The 24462-nt window shown below is 42.5% G+C and overlaps 1 protein-coding gene across 2 annotated transcripts in view; it reads right to left on the bottom strand.

The window, feature by feature from the left end:
- GrlHz (Gustatory receptor-like Holozoa) overlaps positions 1–24462 on the bottom strand; it is a 252373-nt gene that overhangs the window by 172924 nt on the left and 54987 nt on the right. The window contains exon 1 of one of the 2 annotated variants that reach the window (XM_071664868.1): positions 19477–19824. The exons of the other annotated variant lie outside the window; for it this stretch is intronic. The gene's annotated coding sequence lies outside the window, so the exon portion shown is untranslated. Of the gene's footprint in view, positions 1–19476; positions 19825–24462 lie in introns of those variants that run through there. 2 annotated transcript variants of the gene reach the window in all.

The following is a 24462-nucleotide window of genomic DNA, read 5'->3' on the forward strand; positions in this document are numbered from 1 at the left end:
GGGACAGCGAGTGTAGGAGCACGAGACAAGTGCAACATCTCCACTAACGAGAGGTGGCCGGTCACATTCATGTCTGCTGCTTCTTACGTGCACACCATCTGGTCACGGGGGGGGGGAAGACATACCTCCCATGCCACGGTGAGGGTTCCCGTGGTACAGAGGTACCCAACCGGTGGTGCGAATGCCACTCGTGGTACGCAAAAACCGTACTCAAGACAGTGTGGCCCAATCGACGGTACGACCGCCCCATGTGGTACCCAGCTGGTGGTATGTACATTTCCACTTGTGGTACGCGTTGCACATACTTAAAGCCCCTGTCTTAAATGAAAAAGGGATATTCGAATCCATTTTTGAGTTGAGAAATGTTGAATAATTCATTTTGTAATGACTGATGTATGTTTAATCATGTCACAAACGTAGGGTATATTCAATTTTTGAATTGCTTTAGTTTGCTAAACTGAAAATCTATTTGTAAAGCGGTTCAGATGACTGTGTGAGCACATGTTACTGGTGCATGGCTAAGAAAGGTTGGGAATACTTCTCTTAAACAATCTTTGAGACGGTGTCGCTGTACTAGAATGTAAAGGAACGACAAGGGATGTTAGCGACATAACAAAACACAAGCAAAATTGCTTTAGATTTTATGTATGAATAGCCAGATATTGTGAATAGATTGCTTCTCACGCTTCAGCCTCTCTCGTGTCGCTGTGAAATCCTTGGTAAACCATCGTATGAATACGTCAGTCACTTTTAGCCTACCAAGGGCTAAAATAAATGCTCTTCCCATGATATGATAAATCAGTTCTTCACTCCTGTTCACATCCCTTCACTACATAGAACACAGCTTTAGACCAACACTACTACAGTCATTCACTTTGTGCTAGGTAATGCAGTCCTCTCTAGAGACTGGCCGAGCAAAAAGCTAAGTATTCCCTCCTCCCAGCCTCCGTCTTGCTGAGCACCTGATCCGCTTAGTTAAGAGACTCTTCCTGTGGCATCTCTGTGCTTAACTTGGCCGTCTGACTCATCCCTTCTATACCGGGCATGACACATGGTCCATTTCCTTCACACCTGGCACCTCTTGCACACCTGACTGCAAAACAGTTCTAATTCTCCTCCCTGCCAACGATGACACTTGGTCCTACTCACACACCTGAGATACCTGATCCGTCTCCTGAACACATGACGCCGCCGCCGTCACCCACCCACCATGACTCCATGTCCACTTCCTCTGCATCTGGCTGAGAGCGATCCACTATCTCCACATCGGACAAGACGTCTAACAGATGGGGCACGTAACGGGCCTCAGTCATTGCTCTCTCTCTCTCTCTCTCTCTCTCTCTCTCTCTCTCTCTCTCTCTCTCTCTCTCTCTCTCTCTCATACTCTTTGATCTCTCCCTCTTTGAAATATCATGGTATTTGACGCTCAAAACTCTCGTAAGAATATATCTTGGAACTCTGAATCCATACACCTATCTGTGTTATTTTCATATACTCTTTCATTTCCATGAAGTCGATTCAATTCATATATGCACGCGTCTTTGTAGGAGTTAATTTTGAAGATCTGGGGTCTACAAAACTGGCCCCATAAGCTGGCCTAAGGTAGGGATGCTCAGTTCCCTAGGAAGGAGTTAACTTTCTAGTCTGTATCTAACTAATCAGATATACGAAAGTTAATCTTCAAGCCTTAAATTCTTCATTATTTAACTTTATCTACATTGCTTTTCTACCTTATCAATATATTCCTGTTATTACTATTCACTACGATGATAGTCCCACTATCATTCTCCATCACTCTGCCATTGTTCCACTAACATACGATGTTGACTATCTTGCTGGCAATATGTTACAGGTAAACAAAGAGAAGGGACAAAGTTACGTTGCTTTGTTTACGTCGTCAGCTGCTCACGTTCTGGTTGTCGCCCCTTCCGTCATGCACACTACATGTTGGCCCACAAATCAACGAATGAAGGCACAACAGTCCCTTTATTTCTTCAATTGCTAAACAGATAAAAAAAAAAAAATCTCCAATGTCTACTTGCATCTATACCCGTCTCATATGTCTACCAATCTTAACGACTATCTCTTTGAGCTCTGACGTCAGCAGTTGTTCATGCAGGCCTACTAAGACAGCCTTGAATGATTCAAAGGCCGACCTACAGCCTATATACTTCCCTCATATTTTAATATATCATACACCGGAGACCCACCAAGTTCTCGAATTATTCAACAGGTCGGCCAATATTTGCAAGACCTAACAGGCCTACCAACCTGTGATACGTACAGGCTTACCAAAGCTGCCCATCTGTTTCACTAGCTCCGTCGTAAGCTCCGCTAATATGGCTTTCTAAATTCATTCGTGTCTTATTTTCTTTTTTGGTATTAGCTCTTACATAGGGAAGCGCTTTTGTATTGGCTCTTACATAGTGAAGCGCTTTTGATTCTCTGTTGAAGGTTCCAGTCTCGGATACTTTCCTTTCGTCAAGGCCAAGCCATAAGCGATATATATATATATATATATATATATATATATATATATATATATATATATATATATATATATATATAGTTTAAGGGAGAAATAAGGAATTACGAAGAGGAATTTGGAAAATGTGTCTCAGATCCTCACCATACTTCACCACATCATGACGTCACTTTTCCCTTGAGAATAAACAGAATCTGAAAATCTAGAACGTCTTTACCTCTTGCTAATACTCATTACTCAACGCCTTCCGGTGGCCAAGAGGGTGAGGATAAGTAGGGCTTGACTCTCTCTTCCCTAACTTCTCTCCTCCTGTTGGCCCTACCATACCACATATCCTCTCCGCCAGCATCCCAAAGCTTCTCATAACCTCACACGGCCTTACGAGGTGTCCTCCAATACGGATAAAAAACTTAAGTTTCGATTGTGATGTGGAGAGTCCACAGGATCTATGATAAGCTTGATAAGGTTTCCAGGCGGCTTCAATGGGTCGCTTGTGCGATATCTTAAACAAAACTCTAAACTCGTTGCCGTATGGATGGGATTATGCGATTTTATTTTTCGTACAGATACTTCTGATATGTTCCATACCGAAAATGTTGCTGATATTGAAAACAGATAAATAAATAAATGAATAATAATGATAATATCAATCTATAAAAAGGCGCTCCTGTCTGTCCGTCCCTTGTCTGTTGACACGGTGAGGAAGTTGCCAGATGCAGAGGAAACAACCCATATAAGCAACTTCTTTAAGGTAGAAACTGCTGGCTACTAGGGTGAAATGTCGGAAAAAATGATATCTACTTTGGAGTGGGAAGTGCCGTGAAGGCAATATGGGAGGTAGGGAGAAGAAGATGGTGGGATGAGTCATCATACCAATGAACAATTCCATCCGCCGTTCAGGGTATGGTGGCCGGGTAGGGAAGGAGTGTAGTGGTGAACGATGTTGAGGTGACCAAAGGGGGAGGGGGGGAGTGGAGAAGGATAGGGTGGTTCCCAGGAAGGAGGGAAGCATTGATAGTGAAGGAGGGTGTTGTGGCCAGGAAGGCAGAGCGTGGTGATGGTTAGGGAGGGTGATGCAGCCAAGAACGGAGGGAGTGGGTGGTGACAAGGGCGGTGGAATGTGATGTTGGTGAGGGAAAGTGAGGTAACCCCCTGCAGGAGCGATCACTCGAGAATCCGAATCTGATAATAATAATAATAATAATAATAATAATAATAATAATAATAATAATAATAAACGGCTTTTTGAATGACATGCCGCTACAGGCTATAGAAACATGCATAAACCAATAAACGGCTCTCTGAAGAAAAGACAAAAAAGACTTCATTTTGACGAGTTCCATTTCTCGGTTATCTATTGCACGATTTAAAAGATCTAAGTTTTATGTTATATATTGGACATTCATACATGACTTGTATTCATTCACTGGAAACAAATGATTGGCAAACAGCAAACATTTCTATTCTAAAAAAAAACCTCTATATGCGTTGTAGTGTCGAGAAAATAAAATGAATCATATCTCGGAAACGCTGAGGATTATATTACTTTCTGGACTGCAGAATGTGTAGCAGGGAAGCTGGTCTTTTATGCGAATAACTTTCAGTAAAAAAAGAAAAAAAATCATACGGTTATAGTTTATCTATAGCTTTCTTCTTTGACTGATTAAAAAAGAAATACTTGACGAAATAACTTTCTCTTTCATATATTAAGTTATATAATAGACCTCTAACCCATATATAAAAATGTAACTGTACGAAAAAAAAAAAAATCGAGAATATTATTGGTAAAACACACAAAAAACGTAGGTCAGAGGGACCACATACTTAGCGAAAGTGTGTATGTGGTCACAGGAGTAACCCTAACACCTGAAGGTGTGAATGATCGTTCGCTCGGTGGATGAAGCAGCTTGCCGTTGACGGCTTTAATGACCCTGTCTGATGATAGGCCTAAACCTCAACCAACCAACATCCAAGATGCAGGTTTGGTATACTGTCTGTCGATGCTGTTCATAGTGGTTAGGAGTGAGGCTCTTCCTATAGCGGTTGGGTCCATTCTCATGTGGTGCCGATATGCAACACCGGGACGAGGGATCTTTTGTAAGAGGTGGTGGCGGTGGCAGGAAATGATGCAGCGACATCCTTTCGAAATATCGCATGGTTTCAGGGTCGGGGGAAGGACAGTGGTGACTGGAGGCCTGTCTGCGAGTCCTGGATGCTTGTAACAATGAGAGTGTGGGAGGAAGATTAAGGTGTCACTGTGTGTGGTGATGTCCGCATAGTCAGTTGTGTGTAACGCTGGACTGACGCATAGCCCGTGTGTATCAAGAGTACACACACCGTGTGCACACTACGTATAATACACACACACACACACAAACTATGTAGACCCCGGCACTCATATGAATATAACATTCGGATCATTGGTCATGCACGCACACACACACACACACACACACACACACACACACACACACACACAATGTACGTCATGCAATAGGTAAACACCTAATACAAACGCGGAAATGTACACACGCCCATAACTCGGTGACACACACACACACACACACACACACACACACACACACACACACCTGTCTTCTCCCCGTCACCTGGCACACGTCTCCACAAACGCTCTCAACCCCCCACTCCCCCACCCTTCCCAGCAACCCACCCATCTATCCCCTCCTCCTCCTCCAGATGTCACTCAGTATACCACCACTGCCGAGACCTTCCCCAACACCATCACTAACGAGATCACACCACCACCAGTGGCTAGTCCTCCCACATACCCGGAGGAGGTGGCCTGCCCCGTAATGCCTCTCAGTGTTGGGCGGAAGATGGAGGACGAGAACACCTCATGACTGGGGCGGTTCATTCATTCCCTGGGCCGAGTGTAGGTAGGTAGGGCGGGTGAACATCATGAATATAATGAATGCCTGTGCAGAAGTAGCACCTTCTACTGACGCGAACGAAACCTACACTTTAATGAAAAATAGAATAAAACATTCACATGTACTACTTTTACGCTGAAAAAAAAATGGTTCGTGAATGATGAAAGACGGGGAGCACAAGGATGTATGGCCGGGTGGGGTGGGGCGGGGTTGGGGTGGGGCGGGGTTGGGGTGGGGTACGCAGTGATATAACGTGCAGATGATCGGACCAGAGAGAGAGAGAGAGAGAGAGAGAGAGAGAGGTATATATACAGTTATGTCACGTGTTGGTGTACCTATCTTTCTCTGGGGTTTGGGCATTACGTCCCCTGAGGTTCGTGTCTCCACTGAGGATTACGTGGTGTGTCCCCCCCCCCCCCACCAGCGACTACAGATGCTAGCCAACGATGCCGGTGGTGTGAGCTGACGACGAAAATGCGCTACGTCTTGCGGCAACAATCGATTTGATATTCTCAGAAGACCGTGTCAGTCCTTAAGCTTGCAACACGAACGTATGCGACCGTAAGAACTTGTTCGTTGGCCGTAAGCACATACCATCAGCGCATGATTCATGTCGGATATATATATATATATATATATATATATATATATATATATATATATATATATATATAATTTTCGTAGCCTAATCATTTTCTGCGAGGCGAACTATATAGGGATAAGATATATTCTCCAAGTCAATGTCTTTACACCTTTTTATCTTCCTTCTTCCGCACATCTTTAGCGAGAGTGAAGCAGAGAACTGGCGAATACATTAGCCAACGTGTTAATCCACAGTAAGCCGGGGATATTCTCGTGTGTGGCTTCTTTATAGAGTCATTCAAGGAACAGGCAAACTCGTAGCCAGTGATAGAATAGTCCCTAGTGATAATAGATAACGTTACACCGGCCGTAAGCTTACTACGTCTGTCTGTTTGCGTAATTCTTTATTACACACACACACACACACACACACACACACACACACACACACACCATGGTGTGGCGGTTAGCGCTATTGACCATGAGTCAGCACGGGCCAACCCGGGTTCGAGCCCGCTTGGGTACGAATCCTGGGCGCCGCAGTCGGTCCATGGGTACCTGGCTTAGGCTGGTGTGTGTGTGTGTGTGTGTGTGTGTGTGTGTGTGTACTTATATACAAGGTAGAGAAACAGAGCAACACGAGCAAAAAAGAACTCCCCGTAACAACTTATAGTCACACACACACACACATACACACACACACACACACACACACACAGAGTAAACAATATACAAGTTTAAAAAGTTGTGTGACAGTAGGATATGTTCAAGGGATGGGGCCGCACAAGGGTAAAACTTCCTCCTCTCACAGTACATACAGGTAATGACTAATAAGTAATAACAGACACACAAAAAGGCCACAGTATGATTACCCATCTTGACAGAAAACAACTGCAGGAATGTGTGTGTGAAAGACACACACACATTGGAAGTAGATATCGTCCCTAGCATGTCGCCAGAGTCCTACCTCAGGAGAACGGTAAAGGAGACAAACTGTCTGCTGGCAAATATTAGAATGACATTCAGAATATATATTCACATCTGTTCACGTCCTACTGCAGGCCAAACCAAGAATATGCTTCACAAATTGGTGACCGCATCTAAAGGAACACGTAGTGGACAGAGAAGGTGCAGACAGAGGCGGACAAAAATAGTAACAAAATTAGAGAGAGAAAAAGCTGAGCCACAAGGAAAGACTAGAGGCTTTAAATTTCCCCACCATGGACGAGGGAGAGAGGAGTGGTGGGTGACCTGAGTGACCACAGCCTTTAAGTTTTCACACTAGAATGACACTGAAAAATGGAGGAACATAATATAAAGGTAAGCAAAAAATGTTAGACAAGATGTAAATCAGTACATAGACAAGACTGGTGGAGGAATGGGACAAAGTGAACGAGGAAACAGCAATTACAAACAGCATTGCGAAAGTTTGAATAGCTGGGGCCCCACGAGTGTATATATCCCATCCGGTACAGTTCAAATAGGTCATCATAAATTAAGTGATTACACACACATATGTTGTGTGGTTATCATTAGTATTAACAATATATAATCAAAGGATACTATTACTCTGTTCCCTCTTTTGGAAAAGTAAAATAGGAGGGGAGGATTTCCAGACTCCCCCCCCCCCCCACTCCCGTCCCTATTAGTCGCCTTCTACGTCACTCATGGAATACGTGACGTATGTATTATATATATATATATATATATATATATATATATATATATATATATATATATATATATATATATATATATATATATAAAGTTAAGAGTAAATGTGAATAAGAGCAAGGTTATTAGGTACAGTAGGGTTGAGGGTCAAGTCAATTGGGAGGTGAGTTTGAATGGAGAAAAACTGGAGGAAGTGAAGTGTTTTAGATATCTGGGAGTGGATCTGGCAGCGGATGGAACCATAGAAGCGGAAGTGGATCATAGAGTGGGGTAGGGGGCGAAAATTCTGGGAGCCTTGAAGAATGTGTGGAAGTCGAGAACATTATCTCGGAAAGCAAAAATGGGTATGTTTGAAGGAATAGTGGTTCCAACAATGTTGTATGGTTGCGAGGCGTGGGCTATGGATAGAGTTGTGCGCAGGAGGATGGATGTGCTGGAAATGAGATGTTTGAGGACAATGTGTGGTGTGAGGTAGTTTGATCGAGTGAGTAACGTAAGGGTAAGAGAGATGTGTGGAAATAAAAAGAGCGTGGTTGAGAGAGCAGAAGAGGGTGTTTTGAAGTGGTTTGGGCACATGGAGAGAATGAGTGAGGAAAGATTGACCAAGAGGATATATGTGTCGGAGGTGGAGGGAACGAGGAGAAGAGGGAGACCAAATTGGAGGTGGAAAGATGGAGTGAAAAAGATTTTGTGTGATCGGGGCCTGAACATGCAGGAGGGTGAAAGGAGGGCAAGGAATAGAGTGAATTGGAGCGATGTGGTATACCGGGGTTGACGTGCTGTCAGTGGATTGAATCAAGGCATGTGAAGCGTCTGGGGTAAACCATGGAAAGCTGTGTAGGTATGTATATTTGCGTGTGTGGACGTATGTATATACATGTGTATGGGGGGGGGGGGGTTGGGCCATTTCTTTCGTCTGTTTCCTTGCGCTACCTCGCAAACGCGGGAGACAGCGACAAAGTATAATAATAATAATAATAATATATATATATATATATATATATATATATATATATATATATATATATATATATATATATATATATATATATCCCCTTCCTGCAGCATCAATTGAGAAACGATGACAGCTGACACACCTTCAGGGACTGACGTCACGACTGCCACACGCTGCCGGGCTTTTTCAAACTTATTATACCGAACTTTAGTAACTAAACTTCACATGGATTTTTTGTTGTTGTATAGTTGGACGGGAGATCACTCAAACTGTGATTGTCTGTTGTTGAAGCAGACTTCTTCGAGGTGGAGGTGCAGTACTACGTTATTTCTTTCTGAACATCTTTCACTGTTTCGGACGGACGGATACAGACCATGCGGTGTTTTCAGGAAATTATTTCACGTCGCTATTTCAGGCACATGTTCATATATGCCATTGAAACATTCCCTATCTTAGAATAATTAATGAGAGGCGAGAAAGAAAAAAAGAGCGAGTAAACCTGAAAGAAAACAGTACATCTAAAAGATAAAAACGACCGAAGTAAAATGAAACGAAAGAAGTTGCGTTCGTGAGGCTCTGGCGTTCACACGAGTTATCGTGAGTTGCTCAAGACGACGGGTCTGGTAGGTGGCTCTGGGTTGGCTGGAGGGGAGGGTGGGTCACTGAGGGGACGGGGAGAGGGATGGTGGCTCGTGTGGACGAGAGGGAAGGGAGCGGGGGAGTTTGGAGGGGATTTGCGCGGGTGGGCCAGATGGGGGGGGGCTATGGTGGTCTTTGTTCAAATGGGGTAAGGGGGTGGCACTGGTGGACGGAGGGGGGGTGAGGGGCTCTGGTAGGCCAGGGGGAGGTGTAAGTGGCTCTGACGGGCCAGGGGGGAGGTGTAAGTGACTCTGGTGGGCCGGGGGGAGAATGTGTAGGTGGCTCTGGTGAGCCAGAGGGAGAATGTGTAGGTGGCCCTGGTGAGCCAGGGGGAGAATGTGTAGGTGGCCCTGGTGAGCCAGGGGGAGAATGTGTAGGTGGCCCTGGTGAGCCAGGGGGAGGTGTAGGTGACTCTGGTGGGGCAAGAGGGAGGTGTAGGTGACTCTGGTGAGCCAGGGAGGGGGGAGTGTGAGTGGCTCTGGTGGGCCAGGGGGAGAGGATGTCAGGCGTGGCCCACACACCTGGCCACAAATATACCTATTATTCCATTCAGCACAGACGACACTAACCCTGGGGTGACGCCTTCCCTCTGGGTCGCCCGGCGCTGGGGAAGGTGAGAGGATGATGAGATGAGATGAGGCTTATTGAAGGTGTAATGAAAGTGACAGGATGATGATAATGATGTATTGAAGGTGAGATGATGGTGAGATAAAGGTGATGATGTTGCAGGTGCAGTGAAGGTGAGAGGAAGATGAGATGTAAAGTGAAGGTGAGGTCAGGGTATATCCGCGCTGGCAGTAGACCACAACGCTTTATTTTTTTTATGAGCAGAGACGATCTGAGAGAGAGAGAGAGAGAGAGAGAGAGAGAGAGAGAGAGAGAGAGAGGGGGGGGGGGGGGGACGATGATGCGGAGGGCTTCGCAAGGAATGGACGCCACCAGAGCGAAATATGCCTCCAAGGCTTCCTCGTTGTGGATGGTGCACAACTCTGTGTGTTCCTCCTGACGGAGGCGTGGCCGGAGCCGGTGGGCCGGTAGCCGCAGACCGCAGCCCACAGACTGGGAGGAGCATATATATATATATATATATATATATATATATATATATATATATATATATATATATATATATATATATATATATATATAAAGATGATTGTATGATATATTTCTAGAGAACAGTAATAAGGAAAGCCTCGTGAATATCATATCTATAAAGACACAATGTATGCATAAAGACGAGTGGATTAGCGCCATCGCAGGTTGTCAGCTACTACACACACACACACACACACACACACACTGAGCGATAACATTGCGAATGCAAATAACTTACAAAAATCTAAAAAGTTACATAGTAGCAGAGTAAGTTCAAGAGACAAGGACCCACTAGTGTAGAACTCGCTCCCCGTATAGCACAATCGGATAATCACACACCCTATGTTTAATCACGGATTAAAAGGGCGCAATTAGACCTGTCCTTAAGGTTGCATGATAACCACTGAGTTAGGGTTGTGATGTGCAATGCGAAGAGGGAGGGTTGTGCAACGAGTTTTTGCATGCTCACGTTTAGCCAGTATCTGGACATCAGATGACTCGAGGTGACAATAGATCCAAGTGCAACAGATGACTCAAGGTGACACTAAACCAGATGACAACAGATGACTCAAGGTGACACTAAACCAGATGACAACAGATGACTCAAGGTGACACTAAACCAGATGACAACAGATGACTCGAGGTGACACTAAACCAGAGGACAACAGATGACTCGAGGTGACACAAGATCCAAGGACAACAGATGACTCGAGGTGACTCTAGACCTAAGGACAACAGATGACTCAAGGTGACACTAGACCCTAGGACAACAAAGGTCTCCCCTGATGATATCCCAAAACAAGAAAAACAACTAAAAGTTTTACAAGTTCAGATCACCAGCCCAAAGTCATACACCTGTGTTTTACCGACAACCTCGTCCTAAGGGGGTCAAGTTCCTGTCCCAGAAAAGAGGTGGTGGTGAAGACTGCTGGTGATTTAGAATGAAAACTGGGTGGGCAGTTGTGGTGTGCGGTACTACAGCATCATTAGAGGCGCGGTGGGGTATGGGGAGACTAGCGCGGGGAGTTGCACAATGGGGAGACTGGCGCAGGTGGTGGCATGATGGAAAGGACCTGAAGGAGTGTGTCTGTGGTCATGGGAGGACGTGTGAGTGTGTGTCACAAGAAAGGAAGCTTGGTTGAATGAATCCGTCGAGGGGAAGGAGAGGAGGCGTGTGGCATGAATAACGTGTACAGATGATGTTAGGAGCGGGAGGGATGAGTCATGCAGCGTTGGCGTGGAGACACGTAGCCCGTCCAGCAGATGGTGCGGTCAACAAAGCAGGATGGCGGGCCAATGCTCCCATCTTTAATGTCTACTACACTTGTGGTCATAATGATTCCCCCACTCCGGGGACAAACCCATTGACGTGGTTACTTCCGTAACTGTTTGTCAGTAATAACCTTTTTGTACGGTATGTGGAGAAAATTCTCCACTCGCTGTGGAGCCCCGGCTATAGAGCTTTCTCATCTATCCACTACTCACTTACTTTAAAAGTATTCTTTTTTCTTTTTACATCTTTTCTGGCATGTCTTTTTTCCTTAATTTCGTGCAAATGGCTTCTGGTTTTTGTCTTTGTATCTTCCGAAGAACAGCTCAATTTTTTTTTCTTTTACAGGAACAAACATGACAGGCAAAACATGAGTCAAACCCGTCTCAAATGAATAGAACACGAAAATAATGTAGGAATATGTAAGCGCTCCGCAGGTGTATGTAGACCTGACTGCTAAACCTGGAAAGCATTTAAGAAGATACGAAAGCAAAGAAGGAAAAGAATTCCACGACTTAACTGTTCGTGGGAAGGAGGCATCATAACGGTCAATCACTGATAGACCGGTCTGCAAACAGAGCTGTGGGAAGCAGCAGCCAGAGCGTGCCCTCGCGTCCAAGCCCTAGTGGGAGGGACACATGCAAACAGCTCACGAGAACAGTGGTTAAAATAATATGAACAGAGAGAGAGAGAGAGAGAGAGAGAGAGAGAGAGAGAGAGAGAGAGAGAGAGAGAGAGAGAGAGAGAGAGAGAGAAACATCACTGCGTACAGAGAGAGGGATGGTTAAAGCGAGGCGGTTCGAGAATTAATGGGACAGAATACTTTTGATTCCACTCTCGTTGATACTTAGGGAGGCGGACGAACAACAACTCCAAGTGTGTAAGAAGAACGCCGTACTAAAGCAAATGAAATCCATGTAGACACGAAACAGACTCCTCAAGAAAAATAATCATGGCACCTATACAACATCCCGTTTTTGGGTAGCAGATTTTGTAATCCTTGTTTGTGGTTTCCAGGATATTTTGAAGGGCATGGTTTGCCCGACATACCTATGATGCAACAAGGTTGAGCTGTGTTGTTTTGCTTTTAAATACAGGGGAAACGAGTGACACTCGAGAGATACAGGGAAAAACTGCGTTTAGCCCGAGTCGAACCAGGCTACTGCTTCTCAATTTCCTGATGTTGCGCAATTCTGAAATGAGATAATGAAGAGGAAAATGGGAGAGAAAGTGAACTGAAGGATTTAAAGAAGAACCATCAGCGTCAGAGAGAACAGGGTTAGGCAATGAAGAAAGAAGACCTATCAGAAGAGAAGAACGAGTAGAGAAGGAAGGACGGAACACCATGGGACACAATGGGATAAAAGAAGCAAGTTGTTCCATCGATGACAACTGCAATGTAACAACCGTTAGGGAACAAAGAGAGACAGAATTATCAGAGGAAGGAATTTTACCTAGAAAAGACTATGCCACCCCTTGTTAAATGCTTGAGAGATGTCGAGAGTCGAGGCAAAAGTTTCACCAGCATATCTGACAGAAGAGGATCAGAGGTGAGCTACGTAGCAGATACCATCAGTAGACCTCGAGCTGCGAAAACTTTATTGGTGATTTGAAAGTACTGACGGGATTGTAATTGTCTGAGAAAGTTTAGAGTTGTGTCAAAGAACGTGGAGATAATAGGAGTCAGAGCAATGGGTTAGAGCGGGTTTCTTTCTTGGGAATGGGCCGCACGAATGCATGTATCCAAAAAGAAGACAAGTCTGGGTTTTAAGAAAGAGACGAAACAGGCAAGCATGGATCGAAAAAACTTCCTTAGGTCTTAAGGAAGTACGCTATCTGGACCATACGTCTTGTCCACTCGGAAGATCCTGCACAAGGACAATATATGGCAGAGTATAAGCTCAGGATGAGAGGGTTAGACATGGAATTATCCAAAGTTGAAGTAAGAGAAAAACAAGGTAACAAAACGATCGTCTTTATCAACGAGAGTTAGCTGTAGACTGACCAGTTCTGACAAGAGGTTGAATAGGCTGAATTACAAAACGCATTGAAGACACTTTTCGTAAAGGGTCAGAAAAAATTCCCTGTAAATGTCAAATTAACACATTTTCTTTTTATGAAGGTGTGCCTCACTTACGAAGAACAGTTTTGTGGTGAAGGTGAAGTTGGATCCAGGGGAACGAAAGAGTTTCATAGCAATGGGTATCAGAGCAGGAGAGATCAAACCTTGATCTAAATGAAAAAAAAATCTGCAGAAGTGATGCGAGACTCTATGCCAGTCAAGATAACCTTAGCTATACAATCAGCACAACATGAGCTATCCTGACCAGCAAAGGGAAACTCAGTTAAGATGCCACCCAGGGATGACTGCTCGTAAAGCTGCCAAGTTACCATTTCGAGGAAGGAGAGATGAGTGTGTTGGCCAAAGACCCCAAGGTGACAAAAATACTCTTAGTGTAGTGAGGTTGGAAAAAAATGAAAGAGGTCGAGAGACATTACGGTCATGAACTCGAGTTGGATGTTTAATGATTTGTTGCAGTGTTGACAATGGCAAGAGAAAGCAACTCTGCTCTACCAGGATCATCACACCATCATCAAATATTAATTATCATCATGAACACCATGCAAAATCTGTTTTTAGTGGTGGCTGCATAATTAATTGTTGTAGATGAATAAAACAGTTCATTATTCTTTAGTGATGGCTACATAATTTATTTTTGTAGATGAATAAAACACTCCATTACTTCAATGGGTTCAGAAATATTCCATTGCGAGAAAGATCGGAAGACCATCACTATGAGGTTCGAAACGCAAATTGGAGTGAGCAAAGAAAATTAACAAACAAACGAACTTATAATTAACCCACGGAGCACGACAGGGGAACCCTTCAGATCAACCTTTGGGTATTGTGTCCTGGATCTAGTCAAAGGTCATGTCATATTACTTTAGGGCTCTATTGTTATGTTCAAGGATCGTAGCGTCGTGTTTAAAGGTCGTATCGTCGTGTTCAAGGATCAATATCGTCGTTTTCAAGAGCCTAAGCAACACCGAGGAATATATGACAAATCTCCATACATTCCAGACCAGACAGAAGCTGTCGTCTGAACTTCACACAGCACCATGACAAGTGATATAAATACGATACTGATTATAGGCAGAGGACCTGAACTTATAACCTTCTTTGCAATTAAAACTTTTTTTTAACTCTGCTTTAGAAAATGGCGTGAGCTAAAGTTACAGGGGCGGTTGGAATTAATTTTTTGCCAGTTAGCTAAACTCAGATTATCAAAAAAGTTGTTTTGTGTCAAATAATTGGTAGGTGAAGCAGAGGGTGTGTTTAGGTTCCTGCTCCTGTTTCACTTTTCTTTTTTTATTTTATGTTGGCTATTTGTACGTGCAGATTTCCCTACGGGGTTTCCTCAGCTTTTAAACTAGGGATGGAAAATATAACTCCTAGCCAATTTCATTTATTTCACAGTATAGTTCACTGCACAGTACATTCATTTCTTTCACTTCGTAAAAATTGCGGTTTTCTTTATAAAAATGGTTGAATCACGCTAAGTTACTTAAAAGTTTGCGAGTTTCCGAATGAAAATGATTAATCTCACTCATGCTAAGTATGTATGGTTGTTTTTATATTAGTTTGGCTAAGTGTTCTGATGGCTCAGGAACACTGGTCATTGTTTGTGTTGTTTTCGCCCGCGACTGATAACGCAGCAAAACAATATTCAACAGGTTTATTTACTTTAGAATAGATATTGCAGGATTTCATTTGTTTATTTCTAGTAAAAAGAATCTGATTTGACGAAAACAGTCAGCTGTTTGGTTACTTAGGCGTATCAACTGTAGGGATATCTAAGTCCGTTAAGTTGCAACCAACCGAAAAATCTTTACCATTTTCATTAACGTGTCAGATATAATTCTAAGCCCTCATAACGCGCTCACTGTGCTAATGAACCAAGATGAATTTGTGATAAACAAAAGCTGGTTTCAGAAAGCTGCTGGGCCCAGGTTTAAGTTCTTCCTTCGCCACACTTGTTCCTATCTCCCGCAGGTGTTCCTCATGGGAGGGGGGGGGGGGGGGGGGATTCAAAAGATGTTCTTGCGTACACCAGTTTTAATTAGGCTGGTTAGTCTATGAATCTATGGATACGCTACAGTATACTTGAATATTCTAATAAAAAAAAAAGGTTAGACCTCTACCTGTGTGAATTTGTCCGAAGAATAAAATGAAGGTCAACCTTCCTGGGTAAAAACCGGTAGATAGCGGACGCCATCCATTTACAGCGGTCTTCCGTGTGACGTCTTCACGCTGCATGACCCAGTGAAAAAAACATACGAGATATTTTTACACAGATGATAATCCTCTCCTGTCGTGCTAAAATGAACGAGGAAGTTGAAGAAGGAAGACGTGAACGAACCCTCAGTTCAGATAGACTAAACGGGGCTTACGGCACAAGTATTGACGGCGGCGGTAGGATAAACGGCGTCGTGGGAACATCTGGTGGATAAATTCTAGGGTTCTCATGTTTTTGTTTGGCAGCTCTGGTAAGGTCAAAGAGACCTTGGGCTTGTCCACAGTCGATCTGAATTATGACGAACTAGAGTAACACACGAATGCTGAAGATTTTTGGTCATTTGTTTCCATGACGCTAGATCTGAGAGACATCTGGTAACGGGCTGGTCTCTCCTGTGAAAGCTGAACATAAAAGTTTGAGGAGGTATCATCCTTGTCGGTCCACCCATAGGTCCCTTTACTCCCATGTTCTTTCTACCTATATTCAGGAGAGCTGAGGTCAGGACTTTTGAAAAAGACGCAAGATATAAGTGACCAGCGGAACCCCTCCTCATTTACTCTGTTTAATGACATTATCTGAGTGCTACAGCTATCACACAAGTTGCTCAAGATGTCTCCAATGTAGTGAAGTTAACGTACAGAAAATTCTCATCACTAAACGCTCTTTTGAAGACGAAGGGACCTGGTCGCTGATAATTTTCCGTTCTCTTTAAGATTCCTTACCTCAATTCACATGGTTAAACCTGGGATATAAGGACTTACGAGAGTTTCGTAGGATGATAACAATTCAGACTTCGATACAGTTGTAACAGCAGGGACTACAAAGCCACCAGTTGTCTTTCACATCTGCCGTAATGATAAATGTGACGAAAAAAAACACAAATATCGCCAGTGTGTCATCGTCTTCACAGTTGGTAAGTAAGTTGTCAGGGCAGCGTCTCACCCGATTCGTACCGTGCTGCTACCTACAGTCCTGGACTTTTCCCCTGTGAAGTATGGCAGAGAGAGAGAGAGAGAGAGAGAGAGAGAGAGAGAGAGAGAGAGAGAGAGAGAGAGAGAGAGAGAGAGAGAGAGAGAGAATTATAGTCAGCGCTTTATACAGTATACAAATACAACCACCGGGTGTTGACCGCTCTATTCAGAAAGTCCTCAGTTCTCGTTTTCTTAAGGTCCAGGAAGGGACAAGGAGAAACCATTCTTTCTTGACTGTCAGCTGGAAGGACGGTTTTAGGAGGATTTTACTGGAGGTTTCCTGGAAGTGTGAGGATCAAGAGAAGGTTAGGAAAATACTTGAAAAGTATAGAGCCTCGTAACAGTCTTGGTCTTTATATAAAAGGATACTTGGAATAGAAATGTACAAACCTACGGAGGTTCTACATAAATTTGTGAAAGCATTTAAGTATCGAAAATAAACGAGCTTATTTTTCATTCGCGTATGATTCCGTCTTATTCCTGTAAACGACTAAAGAATTCGATGTTTTTTTCTGTGTTGGAGGCTCCAGTCATGGACAAAACCCACATCAAGGACGGACCTTAACTAAATACAGAAAGGATTATGAGAGGGGAAAAAGAAGAGACAAGAGAAAGCATTTACGAATAACTTTGAAAACAGTGAAAAACGTCTTTTAAAATGTGCAAGGTTATAGTTATTGGAAAAGAACGATCACCTATCTAGGGATGGGATGTGCCAACGCATGCTTCCAAGAAGGAAAAGTTAGGGCTTTTAAACAAAAATAGAACAGACGAGCAAGCACAGGTGCAAGTTCAGCAGTACACTCTTTCCGTACACGGGGATGGATGCCATCAAGACTATAAACCTTGCTTGTGTCCAGAAAGAGAAGTGCTTTTTGGACAATTCGAAAGAAGATTACGGGAAGGAGCATAGGATTAGTAAGAGAGGCATCAGGTGGTGAAGAAATGTTAGACTCATCCAAGGTGGAGTTACACAAGATGCGGGAACCAGAGTTGCTTTGTCTACGGGAGAGACAGCTATGGTACCGTCAGACGGAAAAGTGAGGAAATGTAGAGCGACAGAAGCTGTTACATATGCCTTTAGCTAAAGACCAGAAAGACCTATCAGTGGATGACGAGAGGTTATAATACTTCCTTTGAATAAAGGAACGCTTTGCCTCACGGATAACGTGCTTGCAATGATTACAGACAGTGAGAAATGCTGAATGGGAGTCGGAGGGAAGTGTGTTTTCCAAGCCGAATATGCCTGATCCCTTGCCTGGATGGCCTCAGAACAGGAACGGCTGAACCATGGGTTGGAATAGGGGATAAATGCTTCCATTCCCTGCAACAATAGTCTCTACTATGCGTTTGACGGAGACAGAAGTATCACCACATGAGAAAAGAGTTCTCCACATCATACTTGTTGAGGTGGAAAAAGAAGAACGGCAACGGAAAGATGAGCAAAGTTCACCTTAGAAATGTGAAAAAGGTAAAAAAAAAATAGAATCTGGGGACAAATTCAGCTGGATATCAAAATGGCGATTATCATAACTTCGAAACAGATGTCAAGGTCAGTATTTCGTGAAACGTGTTTGGAGCTAAGTGGTTCTACAAGGAATTCCTCTCCTCTAGATGTGCGTAAAGATTTGCCACGTCAAGCCTGGGGCAGACTTTTGTTAACGTAAGCCTGTTCTCGGGGAGCCATTACTAGCATAATTTGGGCCCCTGTGTTACTGTGAATGTATGAACCCTTTTAAGTGTGTGTGTGTGTGTGTGTGTGTGTGTGTGTGTGTGTGTGTGTAACATGTCCTCCGCTGGATAACTTAACTATTTGTAATAACCATCATTAGATCGTTCCAAGCCACTAGTAACGGCTGGAGGAGTGGAAGATCAGCTGACACACAGATGCGGTTTCAATAACGGCACTCGAAGATGCAGAAACACAGGCAATGGCAACAGAACTAGAACTAGCAGCAGTAGCGAAACTACGACGGCAGCAGACACAGAAGGACCAGAAACAATGGCAACAGTGACGGAAGTAGCAGAAACAAAGGCAATACTAACGGCAGGAGCAGAAACAAAGGCAGGTGTAACAGATGTAGCAGCAACAATATCTGCTGACCTGCTGTTCGTGTTATGACTTCCTGTTATGACATCGTCTTAGTGAGGTAAGGTCACGGTGGCGGGCGGAGCGCCTCGACCGGGGCGCAGGAACCTTATTGTTTCAGGGGGAAGATGGGCGGGAGGTTACACCCGGGGTTACAGGATGTTCTACGGGGGTAAAGGACTATGTCTGTGGTTACGAACCTTTACTCTAGGGATCTCTAAACATACTCATGGGCAGGTGGCGTTTATATGGGGGTTGGGAAGTGAAATACTGAAGCCGAACACTTCACCAACGGAAAGATTTACCTGTTGGCTTAAAATCTCAGGAAAAAAAAAAATGCCTGGGCACTCGGGGCTCTAGTGTAGGGCGATGGGATTTTACTTCGATGGCAGGGGACAGGAAAGAGGTCGATGCTCAGTTAGAGAAGACAGGACGTAAAACGTACCTGGTGGTGTCAGGTACTGAAGCTCACCTGACGATGACGTCTTGAAGCTCAGCTGGCGATGAGAAGCCTTGAAGCTTACCTGGCAAATACAGATCCCGAAGTTCCCCTAGCAAGTCTAGTAGTGTTGAAGCCTTCTATTTCTGCCAGCCTCTGTAGCGATGGTGGGCTAACCCATCCCTCTGTTTCATCTGAGGATAATCCGGGGCCGGATACAGGTAGTTGAGAGCCGGATAGATGAGCGGTTGGGGCTAGGTCATCACGCCCACGGAAGTTCACGCCCATGGGTGAGGCCAGCTGCTTTATGTGGGGTGAAACTTTCCCTCTGGATCTGTCAGGATGTCGATGTCCTATTTACTCACCGATATCTTCTTAACTTTTATCAAAAACGCCGGCAATTATAACTGCACTCTTCATTCACTGAAGAGAGACTTCTTTCTCAGTCTCTACGATATATATATATATATATATATATATATATATATATATATATATATATATATATATATATATATATATACCGATGTGATTTCTTATTGGTAAAGACGTGATACCATAGATAATGTCACTGAGCCAGTGAAAGTCTATACAAGGCAACGTTCTCATGTTACACTGATCTAGTTTCTATATACCCGGCTGTGTATACACGTTTCCGACGTAAACAAACCGGTACACACACACACACACACACCATGACAGACGTGTTATATGGGAGTGTTGACACTGGTGATGACAATAATGATGGTTATATACTTCCTGATGATGTTTACTCTGATTTAGGTGAACTTTGTATTTCAGGGAATAGGTTTTATCAAGATTTAACACAAGACAGACATTCTTATGGTAAAAAGGTTATTGAAGTTTGTAAAAAAGAAAAAAGTGTTCATCTCTTAATGAGAAGATGGGTGATGACTTTGGGGTTGGAAAAGTCACTGCTACTTACAGTGCAACTGTATATTATACCATTCGTTCACCATTGTTAATGCAACATGTTTTAGAATTTAAAATCCTAGATTTTGATCCATTATACTCTGATGTTCACTATGGTGTGCACACACACACAAATGATATTTAATAGTAGTGTTAACAAGTGTAAATACAACAAATGATTAGGTGGACGGGAATGTATGTGTGAAGCCTGGAAGATGCAGAATGGAGGAAGAGTGACGATGAGATGAACGTTGGTGCTTGTAATGTGAATCATTTGGTTATATAAATGGATGAGTTGTCTGCAGATGAGATAAGCAAGGAACTGAAACTAATCATAACTGAACTTGCACCAAAAGTTTTCCCACAATCTAAGAATATAAAGAATATATATATATATATATATATATATATATATATATATATATATATATATATATATATATATATATATATATATATAATGCCCGTTTGAAAGGGTATAATAGCAAACGTTGGAAGAATAGAAAAGAATAACGTACAGCTAAACATAAGCATAACCTGACACAGCTAAGCATAAGCATAACTTGCATAAGAAAAATTACAATATGATGGTAAGAGCAAAAAATATAAAAAGGACTAAAAGGTTGAGTTAAAAGTAAAGAGAAAGCCAATTCAATTAGGAAATTAAGAGAAAATAAAAGCAGACTTGATATCATATTGGAAAATAAAAGACATTAAGATAATCAGTGAAAATCCTATTGCGCTTGATGATTTCTATGAACATTTTGAATTGCTTTCTATTGAAGATGACAATGAAAATGGAAATGAAGATACTGAATAAGAGGTCAACGATGTAAAGATCTCAGCTATACTTAATAACCTCGTACTAAAGAAAAAAAAAAAACTAGTAAACAGAAAAGAAAAAAACAAGTCCCCCTAGAAAATATATGATAATGAATGAATATATTAATTGTTGGTTACTATTACCGTACCCCTTAAACGTAAATCTGTTTAACAAGATCCTTGACGCTGATATTATCCCAACTGAATGGCTCATTGGCACTATTGTGCCACTGTATAAGAATAAGGGTGACAATCATGACCCTAACAATTATAGGGGATTACACTCCTCAGTTGTATGGGGGAACTCTGTACTTCAGCATTAAATGAACGTCTAAATGAGTACTCTAATGTAATGCATATCATCAGTGATATACAGGCTGGCTTTAGGCATGAATACCTCACACTGGATGTGTGTAATCAATCTGTTTTGCAGGAAAAAAAGAGGAAATTGTTTATAGACTACAAGAAAGCATTTGATATGGTGTGCGAAGAAAGTTTACGGTACAAGTTAGTCAAGGTGAATGGAACTGGCAAGATGTAGAATGTAATCAGAAATGCGTACAATAATATTAAATCCTGTGTAAGGTTGAACTAACAGATATCTGATACATTTATATGTGGCATGGGGATGAGGCCGGGTGAAAGTTTGTTGTCTTTACTCTGCATTTAATGTTAATGATATTGAGAAGAACTTGATTACATTTGTAATGATATACATAACAGTGATGATTTGGTTAATTCATATCTGAATATGCTTGTGTTAATGTATGCAGATGATACAATCATATTCTGTGACAGTGAGCAGGGGATGAAACACGCATTGGCAGCTTTGCATACCTACTGAAGTGACTGCAAATTAAAAGTAAACTGTAGCTAACCGAGAATTGGTAGGGAGAACATTGAAGTAGGAAGCGAATACAAGTACCTTGGTATATTATTTGATTACAATTGTAGGTGGAAGTCGAGAACATTATCTCGGAAAGCAAAAATGGGTATGTTTGAAGGAATAGTGGTTCCAACAATGTTGTATGGTTGCGAGGCGTGGGCCATGGATAGAGTTGTGCGCAGGAGGATGGATGTGCTGGAAATGAGATGTTTGAGGACAATGTGTGGTGTGAGGTGGTTTGATCGAGTAAGTAACGTAAGGGTAAGAGAGATGTGTGGAAATAAAAAGAGCGTGGTTGAGAGAGCAGAAGAGGGTGTTTTGAAATGGTTTGGGCACATGGAGAGAATGAGTGAGGAAAGATTGACCAAGAGGATATATGTGTCGGAGGTGGAGGGAACGAGGAGAAGAGGGAGACCAAATTGGAGGTGGAAAGATGGAGTGAAAAAGATTTTGTGTGATCGGGGCCTGAACATGCAGGAGGGTGAAAGGAGGGCAAGGAATAGAGTGAATTGGAGCGATGTGGTATACAGGGGTTGACGTGCTGTCAGTGGATTGAATCAAGGCATGTGAAGCGTCTGGGGTAAACCATGGAAAGCTGTGTAGGTATGTATATTTGCGTGTGTGGACGTGTGTATGTACATGTGTATGGGGGGGGGGGGGGGGGGGTTGGGCCATTTCTTTCGTCTGTTTCCTTGCGTTACCTCGCAAACGCGGGAGACAGCGACAAAGTATAAAAAAAAAAAAAAAAAAAAAAAAATTGTAGGTGTCGTAAAGAAGAATGGGAGTTAAAAGAACAGGCTACGAGAGTTGTATATTCACTAATTGGTGCAAGTCGTAAGTTTGATTTGCCATGTGATATGCAGATTGAACTATTTAATGCTATGGTGTTACCAGTTATATGTGCATCAGAAATATGTGGTTACTATCTTGTAAGGGAGTTGAAGTTATTGCAAATGAAATTTGTAAAAAATGTGTTTTATGTTCACAAAAACACACGCACTGGTATAGTGTATGAAGAACTTGGTGTTTACCCACTTAAAATATATATCAAGTATAGAATGATTGGCTACTGGTCGCGACTGATTTCAGGTAAAAACACCACACTGAGTTATCTAATGCATAAATGTTTGTTGCAATGAGACATGTTCGGTGTTTACACTTCACCATGGAGAGCTTGTATTGCTTGTATGTGTAATGACTAGTATGTCTGGGTTGTGTTTATCGCAAATTGTTGCTAATGTTAAGGAGCTGTGCTCATACCTTTTGTATAAATCGGAGTATGTAACTATTCTAATCTATTCTTCACACTTACACTGCCGCATACACACAGTCTGTATACTTTACTCCGAGTGATTTCAGACGGATCAAGCATTAAGTTGCTAGTTAAGATCAAGACGATCGAATATTCTGTTTATTTTGAATATCTGTATTACATCACCTCTTAACCTTACCTAAGCTAAATAGATTTAAATTATTTAGTTTGCTTTAATAGCTTTTGTTCGAGAATCATCACCATATTTCGACACTACTCTCTCCATTCTGTCTTTTCTCAAGTATGTTAACCATAACAGAACATAATATTCAAGATGGGGATGACCTATGAATGAAACAGTGAGGATGATTTCTCTAGACTTAAATTCGAGCCCTTCCCAAGAATCCAAGAAAGTGGTTTGCCCTCTTTACTGCTAGTCTAAGTTATTACTAGTCTTTGCGAAACCTTTTGCGAAACCATTAGTAACACTAGGTTATGCGAAACCATGGGTAATAACTAGCTTTGCGAAACCATGAGTAATCATACTTGAATTCGCGAAACCTTTAGTAACCAAAGATCATTACATCCGTATCTTTCTTCATTTACCTTTTGTAACTCAACAGAACTCCATAAAAACTTGCCTCGTTTCTACGACAGATGTGATAAACTTTGCACTTAGATTAGTGCAAAGTTTATCACATCTGTCGTAGAAATTTACTTCCTTGTAAGCCCGCTCAGTGCATCGGTTTGACTACGGCAATTTGCGCCGTTCACCTTTTGTTGTGTATTTATTTCCCAGTTTGGCATAGTTCGCATGTTTCAATGTCTAACAGTGCATCACATTATCATTAACAAGTATGAGAAACAGATCCGGTCCCAAGCCCTGTGGCACAATACTTGCTACATTAAACTATCAGAGGCTGAACCTGATATTAATAACTTTGTTTACAGCCAGTCAACCAGTCCCATAACCGCCAAAATACGACCCAGTCTGTACCATATGAATCAACTTTCGCAAGTAATCTTAGACGTAGAACTATATCGAATGCGTTAATGTAGAAGAAAAACATGATGAACTAGGATGAACAATGAGAAAATACATATTAGAGGAGCCTGAAATTGGATAGGTGTGCAGTAACGTGCGGTAAACGAATGGGAAATGGAAATAATTACGGTAC

This window comes from Panulirus ornatus, chromosome 9 (genome assembly GCF_036320965.1).
Source record: "Panulirus ornatus isolate Po-2019 chromosome 9, ASM3632096v1, whole genome shotgun sequence".
NCBI classification, from domain to species: Eukaryota; Metazoa; Arthropoda; class Malacostraca; order Decapoda; family Palinuridae; genus Panulirus; species Panulirus ornatus.